Source organism: Lagenorhynchus albirostris, chromosome 12 (genome assembly GCF_949774975.1).
Source record: "Lagenorhynchus albirostris chromosome 12, mLagAlb1.1, whole genome shotgun sequence".
In the NCBI taxonomy this organism is placed as follows: Eukaryota; Metazoa; Chordata; class Mammalia; order Artiodactyla; family Delphinidae; genus Lagenorhynchus; species Lagenorhynchus albirostris.
This window is the reverse complement of record NC_083106.1, coordinates 51292139-51309141: the sequence shown is the minus strand read 5'-3', so window position 1 is coordinate 51309141 and position 17003 is coordinate 51292139.

Below are 17003 nucleotides of genomic sequence, written 5' to 3'. Positions count from 1 at the left end.
GAGGCTGTGGACCCTGTGGACCCGGTGAACCTGAGCTAAGGTCTTAGGTGGTCCAAAAAGACCTGTGCTGCCCATGACGGTAGCCACTAGTCACACACAGCTCCTGAGCACTTGGAATGTGGCCAGTGCAAGTGGAGACATGCTGTAAGCTTAAGATACATGCTGGATTCAAAGACTCAGCACAGTAAAAAGAAGGTGAAATATCTCATTAATAACCTATTGATTGCATGTTAAAATGATAATATTTCAGATCTGTTGGGCAAAATAAAATATTAAAATTAATTTTGCCTTTTTTTTTTCGCCTTTTTTTAATGTGGCTGCTAGAGAAGTTAAAATTACATATGTGGCTTTTGCATTATATTTTTATTGGATGATGCTGTCTTGCCCTTCCTTCAGAAGCAACGAAGAGAAAGAGGCACTGTGGGTTCTTAAAGCTCCTGAGCCATACGATCTGGTCCAAACCACTCTTTTTATTGATGAGGGAACGTGGCAGGAGGCAGTGGCGGCGCCCTGTATGGGCTGCAGGGTCTGGGGCAGAGCCAGCCCCCGACTCTTGCTGCCCCAGCCGAAATGCAGTGGACACCATGGTTAAAAGCACCATTACGTCTTGGAGATTCCCCAGATTACATAACAGCATGTCCGTAACTAGGATAAAGTATAAATGAGGCAGTAACATGGCAGAAGAACACACATGACAGCCTCTAGTGTTGGCACTGAGGAGCTGTGGTTCCCACCGCTGGCGAAGCAGCCCGCAAACCCTGAGTGCCCATTCCAATTACGGGTCAGAGGGGGCAGGCTCTGGGGTATCTTTATGGAATTTCTATAAGGAGGAGGGATGCCATCCACAAAGTTCAGTAAACCATTCACGGAGCGGCTGTGGAATGGTGTGTGGTCCCATTTTAGACGGATGGATGGGGAGAGAGTAAGACTATGTCTAGGTGATCTGTGCACAGGATCATAACTTCAAAACTCACTAATAGGAGGGAGGGAGATGCAAGAGGGAAGAGATATGGGGACATATGTATATGTATAACTGATTCACTTTGTTATAAAGCAGAAACTGACACACCACTGTAAAGCAATTATACTCTAATAAAGATGTTAAAAAAACTAATACAGCAACACTCATATAGTGCTACGATGTATGAAAAAAACTCACTAATACAGCAACACTCATATAGTGCTACGACGTATGAAAAAAAAACTCACTAATACAGCAACACTCATATAGTAGTGCTACAACGTATGGCACTATTCTCAGTCGTCACAGTTACTTCATGACAGGCACAATTGTTTTCATCCCTGTATTACTAATTTTCAAAGGATTGAATAAGAAATTTTAAGATTTATTTGAAACTGAAATTAATTCCTACTTACTAAACTATCTCCTGTCTGAAAAACATAACATGTAGGTGAGACTGAGTGAAAATAAACAGTAAGTCAACTTCAAGGGGCCAAGAACTATTTTACCAGAGGTGAATTTCAGCAAAGACAATTTCCATTGTATTTCAAGGAAAGAAATCTCACGTTTGGGTGTCTCTGAGGGGAGGGAGTCCCAGGCAGGTTAGGTGTGCACCAGTACTCTTTTCAGACAGCAAGGTTGGCGAACGCTGGGCAGAAACTCAGGGCTGATTCGCAGCCCAGACAGGGGGCTTCTCAAGGAGACGCAGGTGAGCTGCCATCTTCCCCGGGAGGCCCTGCCGCCCCGTCACATAAGACGTCTCCTCAAGTGAGAGGCTGCAGAACAGCTGAGGAGGAATGAGTACAGGGTTGCTGGAGAGGGTATGGTGTACTGGACAAATTACATTCCGAAGGGAAAAGGTGGGAAAGGGAGGAGACGGCACGTGGTTAATTTTGGGGGAAAAAAGGGTCACGGCGAAAAGCCACAAAGCCTCTGGCTAAGTGGAAAGCATGAAAACGACGAGCGAATCCTAGAGGAAAAGAAACAGGAGTCAATGAGAAAACCCAGCACAGAACCACGGGCACTGAGCAAGGAGGGTCCGCTTGTCTAACACTCCATTTCCGAGAGTGCGGCGCGGGAAGGCGACTCGGGCGCCGAAGCGTTTTCGCCGAACCACCACCAAGTGACCCTACTGCAGGCAATTTAGCACCTGAATTCTGAGCTCGCCCCAATTCTCGCGTCATAAAACGATGAGCGAAGGGCGCACGCCCGACCCACCTGCGGGTGGGAGGAGAGCCGGAGGGGGCTGGGCAGCCTCACGGAAGGGGCGGCCAGAGTGCATCTGCCTTGGAAAACATTTCCGTGTCCATTTATAGACCAGCGACAGATGCTAGATTGGCACAGAAGGAACCCGGAACGCAGTGTGGTGCGCCCCTTCCCTCCTAGCTGGCGAACAAGCCACTCTCATTGGGAAGCCAGGGAGTTTCCCGTTTGCAAGGCCTGGAAAGCCAAGTGCCTGTGGCTCGTGTTGGGCGGAGCGAGGTGAGGGTCCCCGTTAACACCCACGGCCTGCGCACTTGGGGCCCGGCGCTGCCTGCCCACTTCGTGTGCGCCTTGATCTTACCCTGAGCTACTTCAATCCCAACTGAATAAAAAAACTGCGGGCGTACACCTTAAATATTTACAATTTTGATTTGTCAATTATACCTCAGTGAAGCTGGAAAACTTTTATATCATTTTGATTACAGAAATAAGATGTTTGACTATTGGAAAGGGGAGGAAGAGAACAGAGGGCAGGTACCTGACCAGTATAACACAGCTGTTTGGTGGCAGAACTAGGATTCAAACCAAATCCGTGTGTATCTCCCGTCAGCCACCAGGAGAGGGAATGACAGAATCCTCATTCTTCTGTTAAGGTTCTTCTCATGAACACACAGGCCAGTTTCCAGCCTTGGATCTCTCTGACCACTAGCAGCTGGAAATCTCCTTTCATCTCCGTGTCACTAGCAGGAAAATGAGGCTGCTCTGTGCTTATATAGAGTCCACTTCACAATACAGAAGTTTCTACAAGAGGGAGGGGATGTGTGGGTCACTTGCCGGCATCCCGAGCTGATGTAGACCCGGCACATCAACACCGCCCCAGCTGGGTAGAAAGGGGATGGGTATCACACGTTGCTACCTCCGCTTCCTGGTCATCTGCCCAGATGAAGGTCACAAGGTTGTTCATCCTGGGCGGACACTAAACACCCGGATGCCAAGCATGCCGCAGACATTCCTTTCGTTTACACAACTATAGGTTATGAAGGAGCTACCAACTCTGCAGCACCCGCCCGCTGGGCTGCTAGGATTACAATCTCCTTTGCCTGCAGGACTTCGTAGAATTTCTCATTTTAACATTCTCTCCTTCTCAAAACCCTCTTATTCCTCTCACCACGAATCTCGAATTGCGACACAGTCGAACTATGCATCCACATGTCCCTGAAAATCAGCTTTTCTCCAAGGGGTGCCTGTTCCAGATCCCTGACCAATCCCAAGGGAGGATTTAAACGAGTGAAAGGGACGTGTGTCAAGGAGACACATGTCGCTTGCCACTGCCTCTAGTTAAAACACACAGCTTCTAAGACACGGGTGACCTATGGGAGGGTAACTCTCAAACAGGACCAATCTCCAGTGGTTAATCCAATAAGCGAAAATGCTGTTTGTTTGTTTTGAACCCAAATAGCCTAGGAAGCCTCAGGCAAAGTGACTGTCAGCGGTGAAGAAAGGTTTTAAATATCGCAGAGCTCGTAGGAGCACATATCATTTTATTATAATACCTAATAGTCTCTATCTTTCTTCACAGGGCGAGATGACAGTGTTCAATTTTCCATGCAGGGCACAGGGGTGGGTTGGGGTGGGAAGCAGCTATCAGAAAACCTTCAGTTTTTACCAAAAGTGCAAAAGGAACGGTAATCCCAAATGTTTAAGATGCCTTAGACACTCAAACATCAAATTACAAGGATAAGTTGCTTAAATTGGCTACATAAATGCAGGACCTGGCAGGGCCACCTCGGGGCCTCCTGCTGCAGCAGCGGCTGGATCTGCCTCCTGCATTTCAGTGCGCCTGGCCCACAGCGGGAAGCAAGGGCGAAGCAAGGCAAGGGGCCGGCAGAGCAGTGAGAACCAGTCACCGGCGCTTTGAAAGAACCAGTTCTAAGAGATGCCACAAAGAAGTGGAAAAGCTGAAGACTGACAAATTATGGATCAACTTAGAGAGTTCATTTTAAGAAGGGAAGATTCTTAAAGTCTCCTTTTCTTTTGACTAGATGGGCATGCATCTGACAATTCCCAAGGTATAAAAGGATATTTGGTTAAAAAGCCCAGGGTCCTCCAGTCACTGGGTTACACTCTTGGAGGCAACCTCGTCGGTTTTCCTGAGTCCTTCTGCAGACACTCTGCCAGAGGTCCTCAAAGTGTGACATGAATGCAGTGCGCTGCCTGCACAGACTGCACGTCTCTCCCCAACTCCAGCATTAGTGGAGTCAAGTTGGTAGCTTGAAATTGGCACACCATGGAAAGTGACACTTTTACAAACCAGTCCTGTTCCGGGCTTTGTTTTTTTCTTTCTTTTTGGAGACCCAGTTTACTAGTACAGCCAAGGCCCTTTCGGGGGGTCCATGAGATCAAAACTATTTTCATAATAAAACTGAGATGCTGTTGCCTCCTTTTCACAGGTGTGCAGGAGACTTTTCCAGAGGCTACACGATACTTTATTTTGCAAAAGAGTGAATACAGAGGCAGATATGAAAATTCAGCTGTCTTCTATTAAGGCAGATATAAGAGATATTTGCAAAAATGTAAACGATACCACTTTTTTCACTTATTTTCTTTGGAAAAATTTTTTTTTCATAAAAATATTATTGACATGAACTTGTAATATATTTATTTTGGTTATTTTTCAATGAATTGGTAAATCAATATTTAAACATTTTTTCTTTTTCTGTTTTAGTTTCTACCACGGTGAATACTGACAGGAACCCATATAAACAAAAGCTATTTGGGGTCCTCAATACTTTTTAAGGATAGAAAGGGATCTTGAGGCTAAAAGGTTTAAGATCCTTGCTCCTTGCTTCTTTTGCTTAATGTATCATGGAAATTTCGGTATCACTTCTTTTTTTAGTGTAAGTTCCCCCAGAAGTAGATTTTGAGACAAGGATCTGGAGTGAGTAGTCCCTTTGGGAGGAGACAGAGAAGGGCTGAAAACCAGTAAGGGGGCCTGTTAATGGGCTTCCGATGGGAGAGTCCCTGGCTGAGGTCAGCCCTGAGGGTGCTAATGGAGGTGTCCAACAGGGGTGTGGCTGGAGCAGAGGGACACCCCAGCTCACCTGGGCAAACCCTGGAAGGCAGAAACCCTGCCGTGCCATTCCCTTCCAACTCCTCGCCACATTGCCCAGTGCTTTGCACACTTGACGGAGACTCAATGCAAACAACAGCCTACACTGTGGAAGATGCTGTGCTAAGAGCTCTACTAAATGTAATTAACCTAACAATCCTAGGAGGTGGAAACTCTTCTTAGTCCCATTTTACAAGTGAGGAAACCGAGGCAGAGTTTTAGAGCCAAACGGGACCTCAGAAATCATCTCGTTGTATAGGTGTGAGACCCGAGGCTCAGAGAGGTTAGTAACATGCTCGAGACCATACACTGGGAGTGGCCCCCGGTCTCCCTGCCCTGTGCTTTGGTGGCTACACTCCCCACTGTGTGACGGGGAGCTGTTGGTGCCAGTGGGGTGACTGTCCTCTGTGCAGAGGGGATCGATCGACTGTATAGCTTATTTACAGGGATTGAAACCAACACAGGGTAGAGATGGGAGGACCCGGAGGATGAAGACAGAACTCTGGGAACTTCTGTTGGAGGGGAGGATGGGTAAACACTAGAAGATAACAGTAACAGGAAGGAAAGAGCAGTCAGAACCTCAAGGTTAGAAGATATTACATTAAGGTTTCTATAACAACTGTAACTCACATCTAATAAACACAGGCCGCATGCCACAGCTGTGCAGACCACCAGTGCTTACAATCTTGCGATCTGGATACAAATAATATTACAGTCTGACATATATCTACAAGATTTTTTTCCTTTGGGGTAAGAAATAACATTAAAGCAAATTCTAGGGGAAAATACTTGCTCTGGAAATAACGCTGTCAATGTGTAAATGGGCATATCTTGATCTTCTTCATCACTTTCAGCTTATAAAGACCTATAGCCAAATCTGTCACTTAGAGCCTCACACACTTGAAAATTATGATACGAAATGAGCAAAGGCCAGAAGGGCAAAGAACCTGGGCCAGGGGGTCTTTTACTTCGAATTGATCTTAGGTTAAACACAGGCAGGAACTCTAGGGTCAGGCTGAGGGTGGAAATCCTGGTGCAGAGTAAGCCCTCTGTAACCATCAGTCACTATTAATTACTGATAAATTCCACAAAAACCTGCAGAGAAAATGGAAGGGACAACAAACTCAATGTGACCTGGATTGAGATCACCTTTGATCACTATTGTTATTTCCAATATACAAAGTTAGAAAGTCAACTTCTACACATTTTTCTCAACACATGACTTCAAAACCTCTATTGACAGAAAGAGCCAAACATTAAATTATGTGTAAAGATTCAAAATCAATTGTTCATTACAGGGCCACCCAGTCAATAACAATGTACTTCAAAGTTCACAGGGGATATCTTGACAATGTAATTGAAAAATGCCATAAGCAGACGGAAGAAAACATGCCAAGATGTTAATTACCTCCAATTAGGATGGTTATGGATGACTTTTCTTCTTTAGTTTCCTCTACTTTCCAAATATTCTACAGTGAGCATGCAATTCTTTGAAAATGAGACTTTTTTTTAAATGAAAAAATAAGAAGTTTAGCAATCTTTACTGCTAGCCAGGTCATATTCTAAGTTATACCCATAAATAGCAACAAGCTAAGCATGTAAAATCAAATCATTTAAGTATTTAAAATACTGATGCTGGGACCTCCCTGGTGGTCCAGTGGTTAAGAATCCGCCTTCCAATGCAGGGGACTCAGGTTCGAGCCCTGGTCGGGGAACTAAGATCCCACATGCCACGTGGCAACTAAGCCCGCGCACCACAACCAGAGAGCCCGCGCGGGGCGACAAAGAGCCTGTGTGCTGCAACAAAAGATCTCGCATGTTGCAGCAAAGATCCCACATGCTGCAACTAAGACACGACGCAGCCAAATAAATAAAATAAATTAAAAAAAAAAAAAAAAAGAGGGCCTCCCTGGTGGCGCAGTGGTTGACAGTCCGCTTGCTGATGCAGGGGACACGGGTTCGTGCCCCGGTCCGGGAAGATCCCACATGCCGCGGAGCGGCTGGGCCCGAAAAAAAAAAAGAAAGAAAAGAAAAATAGACTGACTTTCCAGGAGCTTCTTGGGATCTCCAGGGAATCAGACTGGGAAGATATTTTAAAATACTGATGCTCTAAGAAACAATATATAACTGACAAACTAGTGCAGACCTTTCATTTCATAACTGTCTCTGAATTATTGCCTCTGAAGGTGTTAAAAGCTCCTCAGTATGGGGTGATGGGGAGATCAGAAAAAATTCTCAGCTCACAAGCCAAGGTGTGAACAGAAAGGTGAAAAGATCAGCTTTGAACACTAAGGAAATGCCATTTCCTGGCGGGTGTATTATAGGCCCCATCAGTGCATTGCCCTGATACTTGTGTTTTTCAAAATAAGTCAAATTTCATGGGAGGAAAAAAAAAAACACCAAACGAGGACCAAGTCTCCTGGATTAGGGATCCAAGCTGAGCGCTAAAGCCAGGTCATTTAGAGAGTCTGTGGCTGGCTGGAGAAAACAAATGGGCTGGAAAGCAGCTTAGCAATTCTCTAGGCTGGACTTGCCGGGTTCCTGCATTCTAGATGATGGACGGCGCTTTCTTTGGGGTTCTCTCATGTCTGTGTCTGAGCACCCTGGAAGACTTCTGACCCGTACCTGGAGCCCTCCTTCCCTGATTCCTCAAAACCGGACAAAACTGGGCAAATCAGGGGCCTGCTCTAGGGGCCCTGGCTCCAGGGTGAAGCAGCAGGATATAGTGGGGAGAGGGGAGGGGAGGTCTGGGGAGCTGAGGAGTGGCTGGGCCACAGAAAAAGGAAGGAGTGTCCTGAGGTCACCAGCTCAAAGTGCGTAATAAGGAGTCACGCGAGAATCTGATTGGGGGGTTGGGAGAGGATGTCTTTCTTAGGAGCTGGAGGCTAGACCACGGTAAGGCAAGCAGGGGGCACCTGGCATGGCAAACCCTTGGCAAACCCCTCTGCCCGCACAGGATCACTGGGCTCTTCCCTAAGCGCCCCACAGGTTTCCAAAGCAAAACGTCCTCTAGCGGCGCCCACAGGGGGCTGGGAGTGACCTGGGGTGCCTCTGCATTGAGTTCGTTTAGGAGAATCTAGCCCAGGCTAATCAGAGGCGCTGGAAGCTTGCGGCTGCCCAAGTCTCACAGGACAAGCAGCAGGCCCAGAAATGGGAAGTACTTGGGCTTCCTGAAACCTCAACATTCAAATCCCAGTCGGCTGACTCAGGATTCTGCCCTACCGCATCGGAAACGTCCACGGGACTTAGGACTCCCCCGCACGATGAGGTCAGGTCCAAAGACCTGGCCCAGCAGCCCGACCTCAGGCCGCCTTGGGGCAAATCCTCCCGACCTCCACCCCTGTTCCCAGATGTAAAGCGAGGCGAACTCGTACCACCTGAGGGTCTCCTTGAGAACGTGAGCCCCAGAGCCCCAGCATAGGAATGATCGGAGCCTGAGACCCCCGGGATGGTGGCTGTGCAGCCCTGCCACATACAAAAGGTAAAGCACGGAGAACAGGCCCAGACCATTTTAAAGGTGTTATTAATAAAATACATGCAAGGATTTAAACAGTTTGACTAAGACCTAACCAAACCATACTTCATCTTGCCAAGCCATGTGATCTGACTTCATGAAGCCTCCCCACTGCAGGTTATACTGATTTTTAAAAATTAAACATAGAAAAGGAGGACAGCAGCTGACATTCATGCAGTGCTGCCTCTGAGGTCTAACTGTTTTACACGTTCACCAGTGCAGTCCTCACAACAGTCCTCCTAGTTTGCAGAGAAGCAGGGGGGCGGCGGGTTGCGCCTCGCTTGGGGTGGGTGCTGCGGAGAGCAAGAAGAGGGAAAGAGGCGGGTGGACTCGGGGTGGGGGCCTCATTCCAGCCTTCCGAGAAGAGCTGGGACCGAAAGGGGGTGGGCCATCCCCGCTCTGCCTTCTCCCTTCCCTGCGGAGCACACGTTTGTAGGCTGGGCTCAGATGCAGGAGCGAGTCAACAGGCCAGGTAGGCCTTCGGATCACGAAGGTACAGCTGATTTGGATGAAAATGGAATTCCCTACCAAACTTTAGGGGCAGAAAGACCTGTGTTCTATCTAATCCTGGCTTCACCTACGTTTAGCTTCTAATCCCGGGCAAGTGGCTTACCCAGCCAAGCCTTGGTGCTTTCTTCTGTAAAAGGAGCTGCACACACTACCTTTCCTTCTAGAGACTCTATGAAAACTGCAGAGGAGAATGTGCCTGGCACACAGCACTCAGTAAACGTTACTTATTATAAAGCCCTTTTTTTTTTTGAAAGATGCTTAAAGTGCATCTTAACCGTGAAGATTTTTTAAAACTAAAATAAAATGGTTTAAAACTTTTAAAAAGTTTTGTAATGTTTCTTTCAAATGAAAGAAAAAAGAAACGTTCAACTGGAAGGGGTGAAATCAAAATGCCCTCCCTAAGGACGGGAAGAATGTTCCCATGCCATCCACCCTTGCCGGGCTCCGTCTCTGGGTCTGCAGGAACGGCTGGGAGCCTTGGGGATCTCAGAACCCGGCCCTCTTGGCTGTGGCACCCAGCCCATGGGACTTGCAGGACATGTTTGCAATTTGTTTTTATTTTTAGACACATCTTCAAATAAAGTTTGAAAAATACCAGTCCTCACAAAACCAGGGCAATGTTCCCCTGAGTTTCCTTAAGCTGTAATTGTCGCTGCCTTCCTTATTCAGTCAGAGAACAGCCTTATCTTTCAGTGTGCGCAGCGAAGGACAACCGCACAGCCCTGCCTGCCTGCGATGTGGCGTCTCACCCTTCGGAGACTGCGTTTTCTGAATGTGACTAAATGGGATGTCTTCTTCAGCTAAGGGCTTCTACTTATTAAGCCCTCCCTGGCCTCACGAAGGACTGGCTACCTCCTTCGACATCAATGGTAGGAGGAGTCAGACTCTGCTTTTAACTTTAACCGTGGAACCCAGAAGCTGGGGTCAAGAAGAAAAGGGCTAGCATATCCCAGCAGCCACCCATGTGACTGACTGGACGATGGTGACTAATTTTCCTAGGAGGTATAAGCAGAGTTTCCTCTGTACTTCCCACTTTTACAAATGTGTTGTCTTGTGACCACATAAGCTAACTGGAGTTGGGGCACAGTCGGGTGTAAGCTACCCCCCTCCACATCCCCAGCCTCCCCTCTTCAATTTACTAGCTCCATGCTCAAACCAACAGCCCCTGGCAAACAAGAAAAGACCGACACGTGATTTATTCAACTGAGCATTCAATGCCTTTACAGATACTGTGTTTCACTGGGCAGTGATAACTGATAACTGAAAATCAGACAAGAGGAGAGGAGAGGTGGCCGTTAGTAGAGAACAAAAACCTAAAAGTGCTGATTTTAAATACAGTCAGCCTTCCAAATTTGTGGGTTCGAAATCCGAGGATATGAAGGACTCGCTGTAAGGGACTTGAGCATGTGTGGACTGTGGTATCTGAAGGGGGTCCTGGATCCAATCCCCCACAAATATTGAGGGATGGCCGTACATGTGTTTCAAGTTGAATTAAAAATAGAGGAAGGGCATGTTACCAGGTGAGCTGCTGAGAAAAACTCAGCTCTAAAACAACAGTTTGTAAAAAGTCTAATCATTCAGGGACTAACATGCCAGGCATTAATGCCACTCCAAATGAAATCGCACCTCTCCTGTTTGACACACTGAAGGCTTGATGCCAGCGTGGAGAGCCCTTAGCTTGGCATGTGCGGGTCACGTGTGGCAGCTCGTTCCAGAAACTACAAGAGCCTGGGCTGAAATAATAATGTTGCAAGAGATACTAGAACATCAGACGGGGCAGAAGAGCCATTGTCCAATGTGAAGTGGGAAAGAAACAGCAAGAACAAGGTGATACTCACAAAGCACATAAAAGATCCCTTTTGGGATCTTGTTTTGTGTTGTGTGTGTGCCTTCAATTTCTATTTTTTTAAAATTACCATACAGTAAAATTTACTTTCTGGAGGGAGGGGGTGTACAGTTCTATGAAAGGTAACACAGGTATACATCCCTGTAGCAACCATCAAGAGGATACAGAAAAGTTCCATCACCCCGAAGACTGATTCTACAAATAATTCTCCCAAACTTGCTTTAGCCAATAATAGGTACAATGAATAACAGGAGAGGTACCATGATTTGCCACCAAAATTAAGTGCCAGGAAAAACAAAAACGTTCACCCCAACCTCCCATACACTAACACCAAATTAATTGTGCTGGTTGGCTAGCAACCTTCACGTGTCTCGACGTTATAAAATTTGAGGTCTTTTAAAAGACAGATCCCCCAATTTTTCACCATGGTGTCAATACAATTCATAAAAGCATATGGTTTTCTTTCCCTGTTGCTTCAGGGGCTTTCGAAACAGCTCTCCTGCTGGACTGTCCCACCTGTGGCAGGTGGGACAGTCCAGCAGGAGATTAAATTTTCACCTACTCAAACTTCTGTCAGGGTTGATTCCAGTTTTTTTTTTTTGCGGTACGCGGGCCTCTCACTGTTGCGGCCCCTCCCGTTGCGGAGCACAGGCTCCGGACGCGCAGGCTCAGCGGCCATGGCTCACAGGCCCAGCCGCTCCGCGGCATGTGGGATCTTCCCAGACCCGGGCACGATCCCGTGTCCCCTGCATGGGCAGGCGGACTCTCAACCACTGTGCCACCAGGGAAGCCCAAGATTCCAGTTTTTTTTCTTCCTAATTATTAGACATTCTACTCCTCTTTTGCTCATCTATGAGATGCTTAGGAGCCCAGAAGTTTGGAAGAGGGTAAAGAAAATGTGTCCATGTGGTACCTTTAACAGATTATTGGGATGCTGGCCATCTTGTCTACTAGGTAGTAGGTGGTCTCTCTTCTATTACTAGTGCTTTGTACGTGGTGGGGAAAGGCAAGAACACAACACTTTTCTGTTAAATCGCTTCAACAAGGACATGGCCTCTACGGTAAAACCTACGTTCAGTGGTGGAATGTTTATGTGACAGATTTTAAAGGCTATGGTTTTTCCATGAATTTCATTTCAAGGGCCATGCACACGCCAGCTAGACCACTAGCAGGAACAGGATGCACTGGCCCCACTTTCTTCTGGAATCCAAGAAGCTCTACGTTCATTCAGCAAAAATTTATTGAGCACCTACTAAGTTATCAGACACTGAGTTAATGGCTCGGGATGTAAAACTGTGAAGATACAAAATCTCAGCAAAACTCAGTACTAAGGGTGAAGGAAGCTGACAGAGTCCTGTACGGCGACATGAAACTGGATATTAGGAATGGATGGTTAAAAAAACAAACAACAGCAACAAAAACCCCAGAAAAACTGAGGGGGGGGGCGGGTTTGGGAGTGTGGATAACAAAAGAATCTCCTTCGTCTCTGTCCCTCTGGACCCATCCCGAGCCAGCCCCAGCCCGAGAACTCACTTCCTAGCCTCAGTTTCCCGAAGCCGCAGCTTTGGGGCACTGGACGCGTTGCCCGAGGCACAGGGAACAGTTAAAAAGTTACAAAAATTACTTTAAGAAGGTGAAGTTGACACCGAAGTGCTTAACCCTGTTCCGCACATCCTTGCCTGGTTGGCATTTGCGTGTAAAATTCTTCCGGACGGGCCCCCTGAGCACTCAAAAGTCCTTTACCTCTGCAAAAAACACCTTGGAAAAAAAACTGTGTCGGCACGCAAGGCCCTCACGCGCGCTGCAGCACAACTCACCGGCGCGGCGAGGACCAAGTCTGCGTGGGAACTCATGTTTACGAGAAAGAGGGGGCGGTCACGAGGGGCGGCGGGCGCCTCGGCTCCGGCTTGGCGGCCGGCCGCCAAGGCCTCGCGCCTGCCGGGCGCCCGCCTCTAGCTCCCGGGCAGCGGGAACCGCGAACCGCGCCGTGGATGGCCGGGGAGGGAGCGCTGCGCCCCCTGGCGGCGGGGCCCGTCCCTGTCCGCTCCCGGCCGCCGCCGCCGCCGCCGCCGCCGCCGCCGCCGCCGCCGCCGCGGGCCTGCCTCGCTCCATTTGCTGACTCCGGCGGCAGCGTCCCTCCGAGCGGCAGCTTCTCGGGCCTCCCGCTCCCCGCTCGGCATCTCCCTCCAGTCCCCGCCCCCTGCTCCTGCTCTGACACCCCCTTCTGCACGCCGAGCCGTCCCCAGCCGCAGCCCGGCCGAACGCGAGCGCCGAGTCCACCGCGGGCTTCACAGAGCCTTCCGGCGGCTCCGGCCGCTCCATCGCGGCGCCCAGCGGGGGTGCGGGGCCAGCGCGCGGCGCGAGTGGGGCGGCGGCGCGGACTGTTCCACTACGCGTCCCCCCCCCCCGCCCCCGCGCGGTGCGCGTGCTCCCCGGAACGCCATGGAGCCGCCGCGTTCCGAGCGGGCACAAAGGAGCGCGCGGCACAATGGGTGCGGCGAGCCCGTGGGCACCGGGCGCCCGCTCCGGCGGCTCGGCCCTGCGCGGGGGTGGGCGCTCTTCCCGGCGAGCGCGCTCCGGGCAGCCCCCCTGCGCGTCTCCTCCCTTGCTCCCGCCCCCACCCCAGCATGGATGTTGCAGCCACTCTCCCGTACGTCTGCTCCAGAGCCGCCGCCGCCGCCACCGCGCGGCCGGCTTGAACCGCCCCGCACTTACCTGGGACACGAGTTCTGTACTTTGCAGAGCGGGCCCGCGCCGAGTTGGGGCGCCACGTGGGGGTTGGGGGGAGCGCGGGGCTGGGGAGTGGGGGCCGCGCGCGGAGGGCCAGGCCGGGGCGGCCCGGGGAGTTGCTGGGGGCAGCGGGCGGGCGCCGTGTATTTTCCCCTCTCTTTGTGTGTGTCCGTGCGCTGCGCTCTCGCGTGACGTGACGGGACTCCGTGTGTCATTTCCGCACAAGGACACAGGAGCCCCCGCTGCAGTGGAACCACAACCCCTCCGCCCCCACCCCCGGCCCGCCCCTCCCCCTCAGCGGGGCACACGCGGGACCGGCGGCGGCGCTCGGGCGTGAACGGCCGCGGCAGGGAGCTGGGGCGCGCACTCCGGGGACCCGGGCTGCCCGGCGCGCTCATCCGGTACCGCGCGGCTCCACGTGGGCCCGCGCCCGCTGCCCGGGGCGGGGAGCGGCGGCCGCGCACCCACGGTGAGCCGGGCCAGCGCTGGCTAACAATGTACCCTGCACACCGTGTGTTCTCCCCATCGCGAGTCATTTCTCTGAAACGTGGTTTCTTAGATACGAGGAGTTTGACCTGAAAAGCCTCTTTTTCTACTTTTTTTTTTTTCCTCCGCGGATCGGCGACTGTACTGGGCGCCTCCCCTCGCGCCCGCGCCTCAACAGCATTTTTGGTATCTCCGCCGTGGCCCTGGCCCCGGACCCCCGGGCGAGTGTTCCCGCGCCGCGATCGGCACAAAGACATCGGGGCGCGGGGACCCAGCGGCCCCGCGGAGCCGGCATGGAGTCTGGCGGGCCGCGGGAGAGCGACCCCGGCGCTGGGAAACACTGGCTCAGGCCACTCCCCCAGCAGGGTGGCCGCCCTCTCTTGTAAGCCTGAGAGCTAAAAATCTGCCTTCTACTTGTAACCCGAAGTTTTGAGGTTTGAGGCCGCAGACCCAGAGATTCGGAAGTGCGCGCGCTCGCAGACCCACATGCCACAGACAAACCCACGGGGTATCTGCGCCAAGCTCTTAAAATAGAAAAACACGAGTCACCAACTCAGTAAAAGCTGATTCTTTCTACTCATGACTCCCGGACTGGAGATTCCAAGTTGATAAACACGAAACCTACCGCTCGGGTATTTTCTCAAGTCTCACTGACTTGAAGGAGTGTGGGGTGTGAGGGTCAGGGAAGCCCAACGCAGCAGTTAAGCCATGTTTATATTTAAGGCAAACAATGAGAATGTAAATTTTTAAAAAATCCTTTAATTTGCCGGTCGAAGAAAGTATAAAAAGAAAAATGCAAATTATCCCATCTGCTGCTCACAGCTGACTGGCTGCAAGGAAGGGCCATGTGGCCCAGCCCTGCGCGGTCAGTGAATTGGTAGAATAGATTTTAAAAGAAGGCATATGCTGGCTCCTTGCTGCCCAGGCGCGGGGAGGGTTTGAATTAACGTATAGTTTTGGATTACGTATCCTCTGCCAGACCGCTCCAACTGGGAATTTAGCAATTATGCAAGTTCTTCCCCTTCGGGTTTGAAATCAAGGGGCAAGAGGTTATCTAAGACCTTTGAGGAACTATGTGGAACGTTCTCGAACTGTATTTGGATAGCCGATTCTGAGAAGTCAGTACTAATTGCTATGCAAAATTAGCAAGCAGCCGGGAGAACCAAGCCCTGCATCCAGGGGGTGCTTTTATAAAAGAATCCATACGTGCTCAGTGTCATTCAAAACAGGATGATGAAAAGAATGGGGCCGAGATAGCAGCCCTTCAAATTCAAAAGACTTGGGTTGCCCTATCTACATTTAAAATAGGGCGGAGGGAGGAAGGGAGGAGGACCGCTTGGGGCAGAATGGTTAATTTATACATTCCCTGAAGACAGAATGGAGGTACTTCGATTTCTGCCGGGAACTTGACTTTTAACATTCGCACATTAAATAACACGTATGATATAGTACATCACTTGACTTAGTTAACAGATATAGCAGTTTTAGTCTCACCTTCAATTTAATGTGACAGTTATAATTAGAATTTAAAAAGCATAAGTTGCATTTCATTAATTCAGTTTTCTAGGGTTTCCCAGTGGAAAAGTTAGGAAGAGTTAAGAGTAGCATTTAAGCTCACTTTGCATTTTTAAACCACTTTATGGTTTAAAAATGTAAAATGACCTTGTTACATTTTTACAAAAGGGACTAGATGAAATATGTATTAAGGGATGTATCTATAGCCAATCATTCACAAAACAACTCAGGTATTGGAGGAGAAATTAAATAATAAAACAATAGATATATATAAAATAATTAGAAATTAACATTTCTTTGTTCACATTGTTCAAAACCAAAGTTTTTGTCAAATACAATAATTTTATTAATAAATAGCATCTAAGGTAAGCAGCGTGCTTAACTGACTTAAACTGACTTTTCAAAACATAATCTCTCAGGAAACTACAAAGTGACCTTGAGTATTATTCAAATTAATGTATCTTAATTTGCATAACTGGATCAGCATTGCTGCTTAACAAAGTAAGCTGTTCCAAATAAGTTATTAACAGATAGAAATGGAAGTTATTGCTCTGTGGGAAAGGAAACTACCTACCTTCACATGGTTTTGTATGTTTATATGAATTTCTATTTTTTTTTAATAAGGAGAAAGGGAAAACAGATGCATTGGAATTGTATTCCAGTTGTATCTTGGAGCCTTTAAAAAACAATAGTTTTGAAAGTGCTATTGGATAAACGTAATGCCTTATGAAAAAATATGAATAAACATGGAGTAAGATGGGGAGAGGAATGAGGTTTAAAAAACACAGTGCTTGCCTGACACAATCTTACAAAGTCAGTAGGAGTGACTGCTAATGGTTCATAAGGATATGTATAAAGACCTGAAAGAAATAACAACCTGAGATTTAGAAGTCTACTTGATTGGAAATTTCTTAATTAGCAAGGCATTTTTCAAGATTTCAAATTAGAGTTGCTCCAATTGATCTAATGAATTCATTTCCAATTTTACCTGAGTAAAAGGCAGCAGGGGGTAAACTGGCTACTTGGCCATATAAAGGACTCACATAAAACACTAACTGTAAAAACTCAAAAGGAAAATTACACAGCACTTAATGAAGAGTGGGATATCTTTAATGTCAATATATATAAT